General features: G+C 42.5%; 1 protein-coding gene across 8 annotated transcripts in view; it reads right to left on the reverse strand.

Moving 5' to 3' along the window:
* ncoa3 (nuclear receptor coactivator 3) overlaps window positions 1–20,795 on the reverse strand; it is a 209,252-nt gene that overhangs the window by 70,189 nt on the left and 118,268 nt on the right. For 7 of the 8 annotated variants that reach the window (XM_033041883.1, XM_033041875.1, XM_033041879.1 and 4 more), the window contains one exon: window positions 5,192–5,267. The exons of the other annotated variant lie outside the window; for it this stretch is intronic. The gene's annotated coding sequence lies outside the window, so the exon portion shown is untranslated. The remainder of the gene's footprint in view (window positions 1–5,191; window positions 5,268–20,795) is intronic. 8 annotated transcript variants of the gene reach the window in all.

Consider the following 20,795-nt stretch of genomic DNA (forward strand, 5'->3'; position numbering starts at 1 on the left):
GCTCTGACCTACCTTCCATCGAGGGGATTTATCGCAGTCGCTGCCTCAAAAAGGCTGGCAGTATCATCAAAGACCCACACCATCCTGGCCACACACTCATCTCCCTGCTACCTTCAGGTAGAAGGTACAGGAGCCTGAAGACTGCAACAACCAGGTTCAGGAATAGCTACTTCCCCACAGCCATCAGGCTATTAAACCTGGCTCGGACAAAACTCTGATTATTAATAACCACTTTCTGTTATTTGCACTACCAGTTTATTTATTCATGTGTGTATATATTTATATCATGGTATATGGACACATTTATCTGTTTTGTAGTAAATGCCTACTATTTTCTGTGTGCTTCAGCAAAGCAAGAATTTCATTGTCCTATACAGGGACACATGACAATAAACTCACTTGAACTTGAACTAGTCCCCTTCAGTTTTCTCTTCAGCTTAAAAAAAGGCATGCTCAATTGGATTCAGATCGGGTGAATGACTTGGCCACAAGAATTGACAATTTTTTAGATTGGAAAAACTCCTTTGTTGCTTTAGCAGTATGTTAGGGATCATTGTCTTGCTGTAGAATGAACCACCGGCCAATGAGTTGAGACATTTGTTTGAAGTTGAGCAGATAGAATGTGTCTATACACTTCAGAATTCATTATGCTATTATCATTAGCAGCTGTATCATCAATGAAGATAAGTGAGCTAGTACCTTTAGCAGCCATACATGCCCAGGCCATAACATCCCCACCACCGTGTTTCACAGATGAGGTGGTATGCTTTGGATCTTGGGCAGTTCCTTCTCTCCTCCATACTTTGCTCTTGCCATCATTCTGAAGCTTTGTCTCATCTGTCCACAAGACCCTTTTCCAGAACTGTGGTTGCTCTTTTAAGTACTTCTGGGCAAACTGTAACCTGGCCATCCTATTGTTGCAGCTAACCAGTGGTTTGCATCTTGCAGTGTAACCTTTGTATTTCTGTTCATTAAGTCTTCTGCGGACAGTGGTCATTGACAAATCCACACCCGACATGAAGAGTGCTTCTGATTTGTCGGACAGGTGTTTGGGGTTTTTTCTTTATTATAGAGAGAATTCTTCTGTCATCAGCTGTGGAGGTCTTCCTTGGCCTGCCAGTCCCTTTGCAATTAGTAAGCTCATTAGTCTTCTTAATGATGTTCCAAACAGTTAATTTTAGTAAGCCTAAGGTTTGGCTGATATCTCAGTTTTATTCTTGTTTCTCACTCTAATAATAGCTTCTTTGACTTTCATTGGCACAATTTTGGTCCTCATGTTGATAAACAGCAATAAAAGTTTCCAAATGTGATGGAAAGACTGGAGGAAAGACTAGGTGCTGAGAGCTCTCTAATACCTGCATTAAGAAGGCAATAAAACACACCTGAGCAATTACAAATACCTGTGAAGCCATGTCCCAAGCATTATGGTGCCCTGAAATGGGGGGACCATGTATAAACACAGCTGTAATTGCTACATGGCGAAACCAAAATGTATACAAATGGCCTTGAACAAAATCTGACAATGTGCAATTTAACCATTTTTTCTATTACAAATCTCAAATTGTGGAGTACAGAGGCAAATAATTAAATTATGGGTCTTTTCCCCCAAATATTATGGACACTGTATGTTTCTCATATACCAGGTATAAAATCTTTTTCCTGGTGCAGACAGCAAAATTCAACAAGGCTTGCATGGAATAAATTTATGCATTAAAGACATTGAGTAGAAATTTACCAGAGAACATACGTCTCTATGACGATTCCTGGGAAATTTTTCACGTGTATTATTCTAAACACATGCAAGATGGCACAATTTAAAACATATTTTGCCATGTCATAACCCTTTATGCCCTTGTTGGATAAAAACAGAAAGAAGGAAGGATAGCAGAGGAGATCATTGGAGACAGCTGACTTGACATTCAAAAAGGCATAAAGGCTTCAGTGATTTAAACTGATGTGGACAGTATTTTTCAGACAAGACAGACGAACCTTGGTCAGCAGTTCAGCTCAAGGACAAAAATGCTGAGACTGCAAGCAATGCGGTACACAGATGGAAGGAACAGGGTTTGCTGTGAGGCCGAAGACAGTTACTTCGGTCTTCCCAATGTTTAATTCAGTCATTAGAGATCACAAGAATTTCTAATGTGAGCCAGTTTTCACCCTTAAAATTGCAATGAAACACCACCACGTGGCCAAATGCTCCAAACAAAAGTACAATATTAATGGACCACGTTTGACCAAGAAATATCAACAGTTCTGCAATGAATTACATTACACCCGTGTCATAGAGGGGTTGTGTTTCTAGATAGCATTGACAGCATTTGACGAAAATTTACAGCATTTGTTGGTTTTTTTTGTATTTAATTGTTTTTCTTACTTAAATTCTGCAAGAGCAAATTTTTTATTCCTTTTCAAAAAGGGTAAATTTCGGTTACCCCGAATTGCCAGTGCACCATGCTGACATTTATTTAACTCATAAGTATCAGAAAGTTTGCAACTTCTGTGCAAGTGTGAATTTTGTAAAACAAAAAGAGTGCATTGGCATTTTAAATGACAGCACCAAAAGGAGCAGAAAAGCACAAACTTCCTTGAATTCCCCAATTTGATTGGCAAATTTGTCTGCAGAACCTCAAGTTGGTTAGACATGTTTAAATCAATATGGATAAACAATTCCACAGAGCCCCTCGAGTTATCTCACGGGAGATAGTGTCAGAATAAGTGGGTCTATCTCAGGTTGGCAGGAGGTAACTGTCGTTTCTTGGACTTGCAGAGTCATACAGCATGCAAACAGGCCCTGAGGCCCAACTTGCCCACACAAACCAACAAGTCCCATCTACACTAGTCGTGCACGCGTTTGGCTCATATCCCTCCAAACCGGTCCTATCCATGTACATGTCTAAATGTTTCTTAAACGTTGCGAATAGTCCCTTCCTGGACTATCCTCTGGCAGCTTGTTCCATACACCCACCGCTCTGTGTGTGAAAAAGTTACCTCTCAGGTTTCTATTAAATTTTCCTCCACTCATCTTAAACCTATGTCCACTGGTTCTCGATTCCCCTTCTCTGGGCAAGAGACTGCGTCTACCCGATCTATTCCTCTCATGATTTTGTACACCTCTATAAGATCATCACCCCTCATCCTCTTACATTCCAAGGACTGGAGTCCCAGCCTGCTCAACCTCTCTCTATAGCTCAGACCCTCGAGTCATAGCAAAATCCTCATAAATCTTCTCTATACCCTTTCCAACGACGATATCTTTCCGATAACATGGTGCCCAGAACTGAACACAATATTCAATGCGGCCTCACAAACGCACTCACTCATCAATTATCTATCTATATATATTACTAAAACTCTCATCTTTTGTGTGTGTGTGTGTGTGTGTGTGTGTATGCGCGTGTGTGAGTTTGTGTGTGTGTGTGTGTGTGTGTGTGTGTGTGTGTGTGTGTGTGTGTGCGTGCGCGCGCGCTTGTGTGTGCTTGCGTGTGTGTGCCCTTGTGTGTGCGTGCATGTTCCTAAAATTACGCCAAAACGGTACACGATAGCGCTATAATTTTTGCAGCACCTTACTCACAATTGTCTTGTGGTTTGTTTTCATCAAGTTTCATTCAGATTGATTTTACAAGTTATTCACAGTTTAACTTTACAAAATACAGTTTGAGAAAGAATTACTTGAACACTGCAGTGGCAGATGCAATTACAGCTATGACGTCACAATGGGATCTCATTTGCAACACCGAGTCCTGGCAGAGGGAGGCTGAACAGGAGGAGTGCTGCTGGAGGCAGGGGAAGAGGAATTTAAATTTTTTTAAAGTCATGGCAGCAAGTGCTTGCATTTTTTTTACATTTAAAAAGAGGAAGGATGAAGAGGAGGGGGAGGTAGTGCTGGGGAGAAGGGGAAATGAGCCACCCCTGCGCAGTTGGGAGATATGGGTGAGTGGTGGAATATTGCGTTCGGGGAACGGGTTGCATTGGGGAAACGGGTGAGTGGTGGAATATTACGTTGGGGAATATTACGTGTGACAAGGACCCAACGGGTCCCACTTGGTCCAGTTTCCATTAATGATCTGACAAGGGGGGCAGTATACAAGGTATCAGAGGCTGCCAAGGACATAAAAATAAGCTGGAGTGAATTACAAGATATTTGAAATCTGCAACAGGGTAGTTGGGTAGAATGTGTCAGTGAAAACTTAGCAAATGGAGGTAGGTGGGAAGCCAGAAAACAATGAACTTTTGAAACAGAAATCAAAAGGCAGACTATTATGTAAATGGGAGGAGACTGTAAATGAGTGGTGCACAGAATGATCCAAGCCTTCTTGTGCATGAATGAGAAATAAAAAGCAATCAGGCAGATGCATCAAGTAGTTCAGGCAAAAGACACATTGGACCATAATGAAAGTAAGTTTGAATTCAGAAATAAGATTATAATTTACAATGGTATTTGCTAGGCCACACCTGTAGTACTGTGCATTTAATCTATTTAAGAAAGCTGAAAGAAAAGGGAATGATCATTTAAGACCAAACTGCATCAGAGTTTCTTCTCTCAGAGGAATTATGATTCTGACCATACTGTGATGTCACAAGAGGGATCGAGAGTATCTGTGTTTATTGGATGTGGACTCTGGCTTTAAAGGCAGCACAATGGCGCAGCAGTAGAGTTGCTGCCACACAGCGCCAGAGACCCAGGTTCAATCCTGACTATGGGTGCTGTCTGCACAGAGTTTGTACGTTCTCCCTGTGACCGCTCGAGTTATCCCTGGGTGCTCTGGTATACTCCCACAATCCGAAGGTTAATTGGTTACGGTAAAATTGTCTCTAGAGTATAGGACTCCAGTTAGTATACAGATGTTCACTGGTCGGCACGGACTCCGTGGGCTGAACGGCCTGCTTTCAGCCGTATATCTAAAATTTAAAGGATCCAAAATCTCTGGAATTCTCTTTCCTAGAGAACAGGGAAATAAATTGTTCAAAGTATTTATAAGATGTTGATATCTTATTGAAAGACAAGGGAAATGACAGCTATGGGGAGCTGGCATGCACCAATTATTATTGTATTGAGTAGGCATCTGGCTTAAGAGGCCACGTGGCCTAAAGCTGCTTCAAATTTTTTGGGATTCAAAATAATCAAATTGCTTCTGAATCTTAAACAAAATCTGTAAGGAAAATGTCCAGAGCATTAAACATATCATACCTCAGTTTTAATCTGTAAATATCTTGATGATCATGTAACTTCTCATAATAGTGCCTTCAGTCATCATGTGGCATTGCTGCAAAAAATAGAGACAATTAAAATCTTAACTAAACAATGAACCAGAAAAACAACAACAGTGTCAATTCAATTTAAACATTTGAATGAATAAATAAAATCAATCCAGCACTTTACTACCCTATATTAGCAATAACCTAATGCATAGCACTGTAATGGTAAAGTGCCTTGTCCCTGTTATTTCCTTTCAATAAAAAGTACTTTGAATTAACAGATGTTCAAAACCTCAATGAGGCAGCTGCAGAATATAAATTCAATTAAATAAATGTGTCAGTCTCAGTAAGAACAACCACAAACTATTGCAGAATAAAATGATTAAATCCATTTATATCCTTCAAAAGGTTGGCTCTGACCCTTAATTGGCCCTGTCTATATGTGGCTACAGATCTATCAATGCATTTACTCTTATCTACTTACTGCATTCTGTGGTATTTGAAGATGGATAACAAAATATCAGCAATATAAGTGACATTGACTTCCCATGATCAAATAAACAATCAAACCAATTACACGTCACAACGATAGATAGATATTTTCCTCACTGATCACTGACAAAACCTGGAGAGGTAACTAATCAAAAATCGAGGGATATTACTGTGGTACAGAGTTAATAGACAATAGGTGCAGGAGTAGGCAGCACCGCCATTCACTGTGATCATGGCTGATCATCCACAATCAGTACCCCGTTCCTGCCTTCTCCTCATATTCCTTGACTCCGCTATCTTTAAGAGATCAATCCAACTCTCTGGAAAGCATCCAGAGAATTGGCCTCCACTGCCTTCTGAGGCAGAGAATTTCACAGATTCACAACTCTCTGGGTGAAAATGTTTTTCCTCATCTCTGTTCTAAATACCCCTTATTCTTAAACTGTGGCCCCTGGTTCTGGACTCCCCCAACATCGGGAACATGTTTCCTGCCTCTAGCATGTCCAATGCGTTAATAATCTTGTATGTTTCAATAAGATCCCCTCTCATCCTTCCAAATTCCAGTGTATACAAGCCCAGTCGCTCCATTCTATCAACATATAACAGTCCTGCTATCCCGGGAATTAACCTCATGAACCTACGCTGCACTCCCTCAATGGCAAGAATGTCCTTCCTCAAATTGGAGACCAAAACTGCACACAATACTCCAGGTGTGGCCTCACCAAGGCCCTGTACAACTGCAGAACCTGTACAACCTCTTTGCTCCTAGTCCTCTTGTTATAATTAGCTTTCTTCACTTCCTGCTGTACCTGCATGCTTACTTTCCGTGACTAATGAACAAGGAAGGATCCACAGACCTCGTTGTACTTCCCCTTTTCCCAATTTGACACCATTCAAATAATAATCTGCCTTCCAGTTTTTGCCACCAAAGTGGATAACCTCACATTTATCCAAAGGGAAGAGATAAGACTTTTGCCTTCCATCACAATAAGGAGGTTGGAGATTCATTGTGATGGATGTTTGTGTAAATTGTATTGTGGGTCTTGTTTTTTTTTTGTAATGTTAAGACTGTAGAAATGCAATTTCGCTCAAACAAAGCTGTTTGAATGACATTAAAAGACTATTCAATTTAAACTGCATCTGCCCACTCACCCAACCTGTCCAGGTCACCCTGCATCCTCATAGCATCCTCCTCTCAGTTCACACTGCAACCCAGCTTTGTGTCATCTACAAATTTGCTATTGTTACTTTTAATCCCTTCATCTAAATCATTAATGTATATTGTAAATAGCTGCGGTCCCAGCACCGAGCCTTGCTAGCCACCGAGCCACACTAGTCACTGCCTGCCATTCTGAAAAGGACCCGTTAATCCCTACTCTTTGTTGTATACCATCAAGAGTTACATTTTGAAGTTTCCTGATTCAGCTGTGCCAATGATTGAAATGTTCAGTTTGCAAGTAAAAAGTAACATTATTTTAATCTGCTACCATAAATTAACTGATAGTATTTCATGTTTTGCAGAAATCATTACCCTCAGCACAAGAGATAAATTAAAGGGAGGAGTTGTATTTCAAAAAATAGTTTTTGCCATGGGTCATTAAAACTTTAAGCCTTTGCATCATTTTGTTTAACAGGGCTATGAGAGGGAGGGGTGGGGGCTGCTAAAAAATAAATCAGACGAAAATCAGTTTCCACAACCAAATATTTATAATTAGTTATTCCAACAGTCTAGATTTTGCAGGGAACTATCAGCACATGCACAAACATCTCATGTTTCCTGACAACGGTTTGCTGGCATTTCTTGAAATGGCTCCAAATTGAGATCCACATGGAAATGTTCAAAAATAGTCAGTGGTTTTATATCTTTAGCAACCAGCTAATCCTGGTAGTATGGTCAGCCAGTTGTCACCATCTTTTTCACCATTTTCTGGAAAGGATCTTATTATAGCCAAGTGCCAGGATTTATGCCCAGAAGCACAAGTGCTACGAAACCTCAAAGTTTGTGCATTCCCACTGAACTAGGTGTCCAATGTTGGAACACTGTTCAGGAAATGTCAGTACAACTTTGGCAATAGGTTCCGAGCTTCCAGGTTCACACATGAAGCGCTGAACGCCTTAATGCTTGCAGGGAGCAAATGCTGGTACATAGTACTGGCAACGCAGCATGTTTCATTCTGCAACCTCTTGATCAGACACAGCCTGAAGGAGCACGGATCGGCAGAGCAGCGGAGTACGACACAGATAGTATTGCCAGGCCAGGCCGACACCTGCAAGCAGACGCAGTGCCGCATGAACAACGGACCTTTTAGGCCAAGATAAGAACTTGATACGAGGGGCATTAGATGGCATTGGAAACGTAGCAACTTTTTGTACTACCTCTGTGAAATCTACTATTCTTACACTATGTACTTTTGTACTTGTGATTGTGCTTATGTAGAGTATATTTTTTTCTGAATTGTATGTAAAACTAATAATTTCATTGTGTCTAGGTACATGTGACAATAAAGTACCATTAAATGCAAGAAACCAATGAGATATGTGCACAGATGTGACCAAAATTTGATACAGGCACATGGTTTGGATGGACAAAAGGACTGAATGTGATAACTTCAAACAAAATTGAAGGGGAAGTCATTACATAGCGGGGGTTTATCATAACACTGCATAAGGTAGTTAAGTTCCTCCAAGGCTTCTGAAAAATTATTCACAATGCGATTGCCAAAGTTAAAAAATAGATGTTAAAAAAAAATTCTAAACGTGCTCCAGGATCAGTACCTGGGAAGACATAGAAATACATTCTATGACCATCAGGAAAGTGCAAGAAAAGTTAATCAACAGGTTTCCCTTGGAAATGCCTTACTCTTGTCACAAATATTTAAAGAGAAGGGAATCTGAAGCTGTGCCAGGTATTGCAGATGAAATTCATGAAAGGAGATAAGGATATTCAAACTCAGACCTTTCAGTAAAACCACTGAGTATTCAAAGATGTTAGGTGACATTTGTTGTCTAATAATGCAATATTCGTATGCACAAATATTATTGGTTACATGAGAGAAAAGTAATATTGGAATTAATGGTGAATTTGCTTTGAAGAATCGCCATTCAACATGGAAGAAACTTGAAAGTAGCACAGTTAATGTGGTTCAGAAGAGTGACACAGCATTTAATTTTCAATGCACTGGCAGAGTAACTATCTGAACCAATCATTGCAATAACAGCAAAAAAAATTAAGGATTTAAGGGACAATTTTTTTTGCTATTATTGAATATAGTTCAGATAGTTTCTTTGACATTTAAGGGACATTGACAAGAACTTACATTTAAAGAGACAGCAGAGGGCTAAGGAGAACTAATAACTAAGGAGGAGTAATAATTATTCAAATAATGGACGCAAATTTTTTTTAAATGTGTACTAGAGGATTGTGCATCTTCAATGGGATGCTGTTAAACTAGCGTTTTTTGTATATTGCAATTTGCGAATCTGTATCCTTATTCAGCACTACAGTTTGCTATTCTAGCACTTCATAATCCACCATCGCATGTGCTGACAGATGGGCAGTGCTAATTGAGTAGCCGGGCCATCTCTTGATTAATCAGAGATAGACACCAAGTGCTGGAGTAACCCAGTGGGTCAGGCAACATCTCAGGCGAAAAAAGGATAGTTGATGTTTCGGGTTGGGATACTTTTTCAGACATTTTACTCCAGAGGTGCTGCCTGAGTTACTCCAGCACTTTGTGTCTACCTTTGGTATAAACCAACATCTGCAGTTCTTTGTTTCGACATGAAGATTAAACAGCGCTGCTCATTATTCAGTGCTGTTTAAGTCCAGCATATACCTTTTGTCACATCACTCTTGGGTATTTTGCGAGAGATGTATAACATCAAAATTTGCTCTCAGAGATCAGAAACATTTGATCTAACTTGATTTTACGTGGTGAAGAAAATGTCCATTCTTAGCACATCATTTAAATCAGACCACAGGATTTGTGCTCGATTACATGTCTTAATCACCAAACACCATTTTCCTTAGACAAGCAAAGGCTGTACTGGTACACTGAAGGTGATGATGGCTTTCATCATTGAGAGGCAGCAGCAGAGATGCTGGAAGTGATCCATGCTTTCCGGATACTTATAATACACCATATTGTTAGAGTGCCGTCTTGTAGTCGATAGATTGGTAGAGGATCTTTCTTTTTCCCCGTTCTCCTGTACACCTCAAATATATTGTTCCTATAGCAGGCAACTAAAAGCACTGGAGAGATACCACTGATGTGATCTTTGTAAACCTTATCCTGCTAATGGATTTAAACCTGAACCAACAGCAGTGCCCTCACCCAGCCCAGCATTGTAGCCCTTTAATGTGAAACCTCCAATGTTTAAATGCCCAATTCCAGACTTTTGAAACAGACACATTATTCTGGTCCATCTTGGCAAAGACTATCAGGTGGATGGAAGAAAAGATTCAAGGGTGTTTTCAAACCCATGGAAAAAGTGCAATGCCACCTCATTCTCCTCAAACCCATGACTCAAAAATTGAGGAGCAGCATTTCAGGATGGCATTGAGAATTTAATCATTCATTAAAAGGTCACAGAAGCCTGGCATAAATGGCAGGAGGAGGACATCACCTGCAAGATTGCACACCTGCTGTCCATCTAGTATGTAGTCCCTTGTGATCAAGTCTGCAGGTATTTTATTGACCGAGCAATCACAGAACTGGAGTGGAAGCAAGTCATCCTCAATCCCAGAGACTTTCTAATAAGATAAAGATGATTGTTTTGCTAATAACAACGCGTCCAGCTGAACAACAACCTAGAGAATTTATTTGATATTTAATAGACAAACTATAAATATCAGTTTCATCAACCTACTTTTTATGTGATAACAACCACAACAGCACAATGAAACAGCACAACAGACACAAAGTCTGAGAAAAGGGATGGCTGGCATTATGGGTCAGAACCCTTCTGTTGATACCCAAAAGGCCCAGACCCATAATGCACAAATTAATTTGCAATTCCTTTCTACATATTTTGGCTGCTCCACTGCAAAATCTCTTCAAGGTATACTTACTTTGAAGAGGTTCTCCTGAAGGCTCCCAACCCGAAACATCACCCACTCTTTTTCACCAGGGATGTTGCCTGACCCGCTGAGTTACTCCAACACTGTCTCTTCTATTGCTACATTGCCCATCCGATAAATGGGCAAGAACTCATTCTGTTGAAGCCCCTCCTGTAATATTTGCAGCAACCGAAAAACACTTGGCTGCTTACACAAACATGTTTCATCACCTACTTGCCCCTGATCACTTTTTCTAAAGATAAAGAGATATATGAAAGTAGAACAGGACAACATAGTTTCAAATAAGATTACTTTTGATTCCCAATGCCCTATAATTGGCCCCAAGTATGTAAAAGTGGAAATCATGATCATGTTGAACTGACAAGTCAGGAAGGTGTTAAGTCCAAAACAAATACACCGGCACTCCAACAAGGGGCTTCTGCGAAATCTGGTGGGCGTGGAGTGGAAAATATGTCACTTAAAGGGTGTGGAACGGATGAAATCAGTAAAATCAAAGCATTTTGTGAAAAACACAATTTACATTGTGTATATCTTGCAATAATTGAAGCAACGAATCTGAGCAGTTACACCACTGCCTGCGGTCATCAGTATCTGGCATGAATGAGGTGCTGGTAGTGGGGGCACAGAAATATTGTCAACAACGACATCACCTTTTGGAAATTAAGATTAAAAGGATGAAAACAACCAAAATCCAAAAGGTGAACAAGACCCAAAGGAAACTAACAGAGCCTGGTCTTTGGTGGAAAGATTCAGCATGTCTCACATCAAACTTACATTATATTTAACCACCTACTCCCATTCCCAAAGAGCATGCTTTAATAACAAAATATGTCCACCTGCATACAAGACTACATCTGAGATAACGCAATCCACTGCAAGCTCACTACTGAACACGATTTATACTAAACACCTTCTCAGCTTCCCTTCATTTCTTCACAAATATTCTTTACCAGTTTAGAATATTAGACTTGCACTGATCTTTACAGCAAAATACATGGAATGGTCTGGTATCTTTCTCAAGACTTATTCTTCCCTCCACTAGTATAAAACACTCACTAGTAATCTTATTTCTTGTAAAAATGGCCTTGAAATTGTTATGGGATAAAAATGTTTGGCACTTAACACATACATTTTACGCATTTAATCAGCATTAGAATAATGACTCGGGCCAGTATTTTATTTCAAGTTGTATTTCAATAGATTGTTTCATAAAACTCAGTAGATTCCTATTAGCATCAGAAGAGACCTACCATTCTTCCTTCATTGAAAAGACATTAAATGCACAAAATAGTTTGTTATTCAACACCTGGACGAACTGGCAAAACTACAACAACTGGAGCTCAATGTCGCAAGATTCATGGCCATTCACTTTGGGTTCAGATAGACATACTGGAATATTCCTTTCGCCAGCAAGTTTAAGATGTGAAACGAAATCCTTAAGAGGTGCAAGTTACATGAATCAAAGCTTGTGTAATGGTACCAAAATAATCAAGGTGACAACTGGGGTCGAGAATTCAAAGAGAATTTCATACAGCTATGGCAAAAAAATCTTGTTAGTTTTCACCTGGAATTGTGTTCAGTTTTCGACCTAAAAATCAGCATAGTCATTTTGATATCAGAAGGAATGCACAAATTTAGAAGATTTATAATCATCCATAAATGGCTAAATTGTGGATCGGTTTCATAAACCTAGGTCTTGGTCCTGTTTAAAGTGATCTAATAGAGGGGTTTAACATGGTTTGATAAGATCGACACTGGAAAAATATTTGTAGTGGAGGGCATGAATCGTATGATAGTTGAACCATTTTTGACTAGACAAAAATTCACAAAATGTTCCTTCACAAAAAGCTCTATTAAAAGTTCAAACACTTTACCCAAGGACTATAGATGTTAGATAATTCATGTTTTCATGATAGATTTTCTTCGGGCAAAAGCAACAAAGGATAACAAAGACAGATAAATGAAGTACAAATAAGCAGAATGAAATAGCAGAATAAATATGGATGTTCATTTTAGTAATTTGTAAATATGTAAATTCATTTTAGTAATTTTGCACTTGAATTCTCTTTGAGAACTAAATTTGCCAAGAAAAGCAATTAAAAATATTTGAGAATTCATTCCTTATAAGTTTATTCTAAGATTAAACTAAAATCATTGTCATAGCAATTGTACAAGATATTTTCCCAACATGTCTGATTACTCATTTAAATCATTTAATTGAAATGTACTTGATCTTTTAATTTCATATTTGAAAAAACTCCAAACTGGCTGTCTGAAATGTATCAATTAATTTTGAAACTGTCTCAGAATGAAAAAAAAGCAGAGAAATAAGGAACCAACAAAAATCAAACAACATATTTCTTTATCTATCAAAATATCCTTCATAAATCAAAATATGTCAAAAAATATCTACAATGAAAATCTTTGGCTGTATTTCTTTTACTGAAATCAGTGTAATCATTAATAAGATGTAATGGAAGGGGATTATCCAATTCTTGGTCATATGATGGTAATAATAATGCAAGGACATTTTCAATCACACAGTCATAATATGATGATTACAGTCAAGGCTCGTGTTGGAAATCTGACTTAGATTTGGGCAATCATAATTTCCAGAAATCTTTGACAAATCTTATACAATGATCATCAGTTGAAACTGGCTTCCAAAAGGTGCCCAATCAAAATATAGCTTCACAACGTGTGTAACAACTAATCACATAATGTATAAATAAATGCTAGCTATGTGGAAATCAAGGGAAAATATTTGACGAGCATTATTATATAATGCAAATTACAGCACAACAAGAGGTAACCTTGGAGTTTGCAATGTGGTCTGTGCCACGTAACCAGATTTCCATCCAGTACTAAATGAGAATGCGAAACTGCAACTATGAAAGAAAATCTTACTCGCACTCTACTCTCATCACCATTTCCAATCTGAGCATTAAACTTGCACTTCAAGCAGACATCAATGTCACCCAAGTAGACTAATTTCACACATTGCACTAAAACGATCTCTATCCGTAACCTCAGTTCTTCTGCTAATTAAATTCTTCCATCAAACCCTCTTCCCCAACTCATTCCAATTTTCTCCTCATTGGCAACTCCTCCTCTGAACATGAATATCTTAAATGGTGCGAACTTCATTATTTTAATTTAATTCCAACTCACTTTTCACAAAGCCATGGTAATTTGCACCTATTTGCTATTCCTTGATATAATAAAATTAAACAAACCTAAGCTTCAAATCCTTCCATTATCTCTCCTGTATTTTATCAGCCTACTTCCTCACTGCCTCCAAGCTCCAAGCTTCTAATTCTGGCCTTCAGATGCATCTCTCCAAAATAATTAAACTCCATGTTTAGCAGTAGCGCCATCGGCTGCGACAGTGCCTTCAAAATTCCTCTCTTTATCAACCAAAGACATTCCCATATCTGGGCTAGGTCTATGTTCGGGCTAAGTCTATGCTCATCACTTTGCTACAATACCTTGTATTTATTTTCTTTTGCACACGATTTATTACTTCATTAATTGAGAAGTCAGTGTTTTGGGGAGACAAGTGTTTGCTCTAAAATGGTTTACTAAGTCTACAGTTTAAGGAAAGCAAACAAGTAATTCTATTCAATACTAGACCAAGTGCAGACCCGTTGGGTCTGTTCCCCCAACGTGCGGTTGTGGGGGGGGGGGGGGGGGGGGGGGGGGAGGCGGCATGCAGCGTCACACACACTAACTATTCCCCCCCCCCCGCACTCACGCTAATTACCCCCCTTGATATTATATGAATATTATTAATTTGCTCCTTTTACCCCATAACCACCCTATCTACTGACACATAGCCCCCAACTTGCAGTCGCATCTGGGGAGGGGGGGGTAGAGAGTGAGGGCAGAGAGAGAAGGGGCAGAGACACAGAGAGAGGGGCAAGAGGGAGAGGGGGTGGCGAGGAGGAGAAGAGGGAGGGTGGGTGAGAGGGGAAAGGTGGGGGTGGAGGGGAGGAGAGAGAGAGGGTGAGAGTGAGGGGGAGAGAGGAGGGGAGGGGGAGAGGTGGGGAGCAGGGAGGGTGGAGGGAAGGGGATAGGGGTGTGTGGAGGAGAGGGGAGTTTAGGGGAGGGACGGTGGGGGAGGGGAGGAGTGGGAAAAAAAGAGGGGAGAAAGAGAGAGGGGGGGAGGAGAGGGGGGGAGAGGAGAGGGGGGGAGAGGAGAGGGGGGAGGGGGAAGAGGAGAGGGGAGAGAGGAGAGGGGGGAGAGGAGAGGGGGGGATGAGAGGGAGGGAGAGGGGGAAGAGGAGGGGGAGAGGAGAGGGGGGAGAGGAGAGGGAGAGAGAGAGGAGAGGGGGGAGTGAGGGTGTGTGCTGAGAGGGGGTGAGGTGAAGGGAGGGGGAGAGGTGGGGAGCAGGGAGGGGTGTGGAGGGAAGGGGGTAGGGGTGTGTGGAGGGGAGGAGGGGGAGAAAAAGAGGGGAGAGAGAGAGAGGGGGGGTGGAGGAGAGGAGGGGGGGAGAGGAGAGGGGGTGTGAGGGGGGGGAGAGGAGGGGGGGAGAGGAGAGGGGGGGAGAGGAAGGGGGGAGAGGGAGGAGAGAGAAGGAGAGGGGGAGAGAGGGAGAGGGGGGGGAGGGAGAGGAGGAGAGGGGGGGGGGAGGAGAGGGGGGGAGGAGAGGGGGGGGAGGAGAGGGGGGGGAGGAGAGGGGGGGAGGAGGAGGGGGGGGGAGAGAGGGGGGGGAGGAAGGGGGGGGGGAGGAGAGGAGGGGGTGGAGAGGGGAGGGGGAGAGGAGAGGGGGGGGGGAGAGGGGGAGAGGAGGGGGGGGGAGGGGAGAGAGAGGGGGGGGAGGAGGAGGGGGGGAGGAGAGGGGGGGGGAGGAGGGAGGGGGGGAGGAGAGGGGGGAGGGGGGAGGAGAGGGGGGGGGAGGGAGGGGGGGAGGAGAGGAGGGGGGGAAGGAGGAGGGGGGGGGAGAGAGGAGAGGGAGGAGGGGGAGGAGGGAGGGGGAGAGAGGAGGGAGAGGAGAGGAGGGGGGGAGAGAGAGGAGGGGGGAGAGGAGGAGGGGGGGAGAGAGGAGGGGGAGAGGAGGAGAGAGGAGGGGGGGAGAGAGAGGAGGGGGGGAGAGAGGAGGGGGGAGAGAGAGGGGGAGGAGGGGGGGGAGAGAGAGGGGGGGGGAGAGAGGAGGGGGGGAAGAGGGAGGGGGGGAGAGAGGAGGGGGGGGAGAGGAGGGGGGGGGGAGAGGAGGGGGGGAGAGAGGAGAGGGGGGGAGGAGAGGGGGGGGAGAGAGAGAGGGGGGGAGAGAGAGCGGGGAGAGAGAGAGGAGGGGGGGAGAGGAGAGGGGGGGAGAGGAGAGGGGGGGAGCGAGAGGAGCGGGGGGGGGAGAGGAGAGGGGGGGATGAGGAGAGGGGTGGAGAGGAGAGGGGGGGAGAGGAGAGGGAGGTAGAGAGGAGAGGGGGGGGGGAGGAGGGGGGGAGGGGGGGGGGGGGGGAGAGGGGGGCGGAGGAGAGGGGGGGAGAGGAGAGGGGGGGAGAGGAGAGGGGGGGAGAGGAGAGGGGGGGAGAGGAGAGGGGGGGGGAGAGGAGATGGGGGAGAGGAGAGGGGGGGAGAGGAGAGGGGGAAGAGGAGAGGGGGGATGAGGAGAGGGGGGGAGAGGAGAGGGGGGGTGTGGAGGGGCGCAGAAGGGGGAGAGGAGAGGGGGAGAGGAGAGAGGGGGAGAGGAGAGAGGGGGAGAGGAGAGAGGGGGAGAGAGGAGGGGAGAGAGAGGAGGGGAGGGGGGGGGAGAGGAGAGGAGAGGGGGGGGGAGGGGAGAGGAGAGGGTGGGGAGAGGAGAGGAGAGGGGGGGAGAGGAGAGGAGAGGGGGGAGAGGAGAGGAGAGGGGGAGAGGAGAGGAGAGGGGAGAGGAGAGGAGAGGGGGGAGAGGAGAGGGGGGGGAGAGGAGGGGGGAGAGGAGGGGGGTGGGGGGAGGGGGGTGGGGGGAGGAGGGGGGGGGGGGAGAGAGGAGAGGGGGGGGGGGAGAGGAGAGGAGAGGGGGGGGGAGAGAGAGTGCCTTTTTATTTCAACCCAAACCCCCCAAACAACCATTTGCAGGCAATGCTTTTTTATTTTAACCATATTTTCATTTTCAAACCACATTAAGGGTACTTACTCACAGTTGTGTGGACATGTGTTCAGTGTTACTCACAGCTCAGAGAAACGTGACCCTCTGCCTTCCTCCAGCTTGCAGACTAATTGAGGCACACCACTTCCTGGTTTTATAGTCCATCCCCCCTGCCGCCAGCGGGGCAGCAGAGAGAATGGGGAATTTTGTAAGATCATTAATATCTCTGTCATTTTTTATTGACTGGAAAAATCCTCGGCACAAATGCAGCAGAAGGGGGCTCTGAGCGAGGTGGCCAAAAATGACGGCCGTAGGTGGCGGCGTTCTCTCGGAAATCGCAGCACAGATCACCAAAACCGGTCAAGAACAGACTTTTAGTAATATAGATAGATAAACAAGAGCTAAAATGTCTAACAAAGGGAAATTTGCATGCGGCAAGCAAATAATTATTTACATTTTGTCGCAACTACACAATTCATCTTCAGTTTATTGTACATGTGATTGTAATAAATATTTCTGTGTTAAAGACAATAATGTTTTGCAAACCCATTGCATTGCACACTCAGGATAGGAACACAAAATTATTTGTTCCATTCAAATACAAAGATGATTAAAATACAGCATTTTTAAAAGATTTAATGCAAAACCAAGAAGATGGTTAGCAAATCAGCAACCCTGAAATCGCCTATCACTTTTCAGATATTTTCTTTAATTTCTAAAATTAGCCACTGTTTGTCAAAACACAATGACAAGACTGGAAGAGAGAACCAGTCTGCTTACAGTGGCACCACAAATGAGCCAATTTGAATTTTGGACTACATATTTAAGAATATCTATTTCCATCACTGCAACAATGAGTCCCCTCCGTAAAGTTTGGGACAAAGACCCATCATTTATTTATTTGCCTCTGTACTCCACAATTTGAGATTTGTAATAGAAAAAAAATCACATGTGGTTAAAGTGCACATTGTTAGATTTTAATAAAGGCCATTTTTATACATTTTGGTTTCACCGTGTAGAAATTACAGCAGTGTTTATACATAGCCCCCCGCCCCCCCCCATTTCAGGGGAACCATAATTTTTGGGACACATGGCAGGTGTGTTTAATTGCCTCCTTAGTGCAGGTATAAGAGAGCTCTCAGCATCCAGTCTTTCCTTCAGTCTTTCCATCACTTTTGGAAACTTTTTGTGCTGTTTATCAACATGAGGACCAAAGTGGTGCCAATGAAAGTCAAAGAAGCCATTATGAGAGAAACAAGAATGAAATTGTTAGAGACATCAGGCAAACCTTATGGGCCTGTCGCAAATTTGGCGTTTTTTCAGCGGCCGCCTGAAAAAACGGTAATTGGAACGGCGACTGGCAGAGTGCACCGTGCACTGTTTGGAACATCATTAAGAAGAAATAGAGCACTGGTGAGCTTTCTAATCGCAAAGGGACTGGAAGGTCAAGGAAGACCTCCACAGCTGATGACAGAAGAATTCTCTTGTTAATAAAGAAAAACCACTGGTTAGCCGCAGAAATAAGATGGCCAGGTTACAGTTTGCCAAGAAGCACAAAAGCGCAACCACAGTTCTGGAAAAAGGTCTTGTGGACAGATGAGATGAAGATGAACTTATATCAGAGTGATGGCAAGAACAAAGTATGGAGGAGAGAAGCTGTGAAACACGGTGGTGTGGGGTGTTATGGCCTGGGCATGTATGGCTGCTGAAGGTACTGACTCACTTACCTTCATTTGATGATACAACTGCTGATGGCCGTAGCATAATGAATTCTGAAGTGTATAGACACATCCTATCTGCTCAAGTTCAACCAAATGCCTCAAAATGCATTGGCCAGCGCTTCATTCTACAATAAGACAATGATCCCAAACATACTGCTGAAGCAACAAAGGAGTTCTTCAAAGCTAAAAAATGGTCAATGCTTGAGTGGCCAAGTCCATCACCTGATCTGAACCCAATTGAGCATGCCTTTTATATGCTGAAGAGAAAATTGAAGGGGACTAGCCCCCAAAATAAGCATAAGCTAAAGATGGCTGCAATACAGGCCTGGCAGAGCATCACCAGAGAAGACATCCAGCAACTGGTGATGTCCATGAATCGCTAACTTCAAGCAGTCATTGCATGCAAACAAAATACTAAACATGACTACTTGAATTTACATGATATTGCTGTGTCCCAAACATTATGGTGCCCTGAATTGGGGGGGGGGGGGGGACACCCATGTATAAACACTGCTGTAATTTCTACACGGTGAACCCAAAATATATAAAAATGGCCTTTATTAAAATCTGACAATGTGCACTTTAACCACATGATTTATTTTCTATTATTACGTCTTAAATTGTGCAATACAGAGGCAAATAAATAAATGATGGGAGTCTGTCCCAAACATTATGGCGGTCACTGTGACTTCTATGTCCATCTACTGTCAACGCACTCATATATAGCTTTGGACTATCCAGTGCACTGTTTCCTGGCCTTCCTCATACTGCTGTCTAATCCGCCCTTCTTCATGGCGAAACACCATAGCTGGATTCCAGAGAGTAGGTTGGTAGTCTGTCATGTGAGAGGTCTGTCCGTTGTCAGTTTATCTTCAGAGCATCACTCTTATCTCGGAGTCAGAAGTTGAAGGTTTCTGACCAATTCTGAACCACTAAATTGGCTTCCAGAAGGATACTCACTCAAGGATTTTGCAGGCAACAAATTACTCTCAATTAAAGTCTATAGAAATATATCATAGCACTTAACTCTGCTCACCCTATGCATACCATACAGGTGCAGTTAATAGATTCTACTTCAGCATTAGGAATCATCTGCTTTATACAACAAAACGGTCCAAATAAATGAGATGGAGAAAATTCACAACGTGATTTCCTATTTAGCAATTAAGCGGAAAGGACAATGATTTAACCTGAAGCACTCGAGGAGTGAAACAAGTATCACAACAATTCAGTGTTAAAAAGTTACTTGGTGAACTTTAAATATTCTCGAAAGCGTTTTCTTGTCATATTAATCTTTAGTATTACTCTACTGGAATATGCTTACAGCTCTGAGTTGTTGAGTCCAATTAGAAAGATTAATTGCCATGGAGAAAAGCGGTATGAAAGACTAAAATTATACTGCTAGATTAATTTTTAGATTAAAAATCAATATAGCACAGTGACTGCCACCGATAGGCTGTACATCTGTCAGATCCTATGGGAGTTGTTATATAATGTCAATTTGCGATTTAAAAGAAGGAAGTACTGCAACCTTTATTCAGAAAGACTCTAATCATGCAAGGTCATAAACCAGGAAGAGCTCAGAGAAGGTAAATATTTCTGTTGCTGCGATACCATTACAACTGATAGCCACTGCCACCTTTATAGATGGTCAAAACAAGTTGCAATTTATAGAACAGTAATTCCATTCAATTCCAGCGATTAAACTTTTCAGTGAGATCCCAACTTTTAAATTACTACCTTTTTCCTGCTGATGTTGACCCATATTTCCTTAAAAATAGATTTCACACGACTTATAAATAGCTGATCTTTAAAGTGACAATCCATAAAGGCGAGTCCACATTACCCAACACTGACACTTGAACAAATAATACTCCTCAGAATTCTAATAATGTACATTTGTCAGATCCTATATGAGATGCTAATAATGCTACTCAGAATTCTAATGAAAAGGCAAATATATATTAGAAAATATTATCCTATCATTTATTAAGCACTCATGGCAAAATGGTGTGCATGGGCAGGGGTGAGAAAGGGTATTTTAGAATAACTTTAATCATATTGCACTCTATACTATATCTATTCACTCATTCATTTCAGTCTGTGCATTTTGGGTTCTCTTTCCTGTCAAAATCTGTTAATCTTATCAAATTTCTTAGTTAATCATTCAAGAGAAGGAAAAGATCAACGGATTCAGCTACATGCAATTCAGGCTAAATGCTACCACAAATTAAG

This window comes from Amblyraja radiata, chromosome 23 (genome assembly GCF_010909765.2).
Source record: "Amblyraja radiata isolate CabotCenter1 chromosome 23, sAmbRad1.1.pri, whole genome shotgun sequence".
Classification (NCBI taxonomy): Eukaryota; Metazoa; Chordata; class Chondrichthyes; order Rajiformes; family Rajidae; genus Amblyraja; species Amblyraja radiata.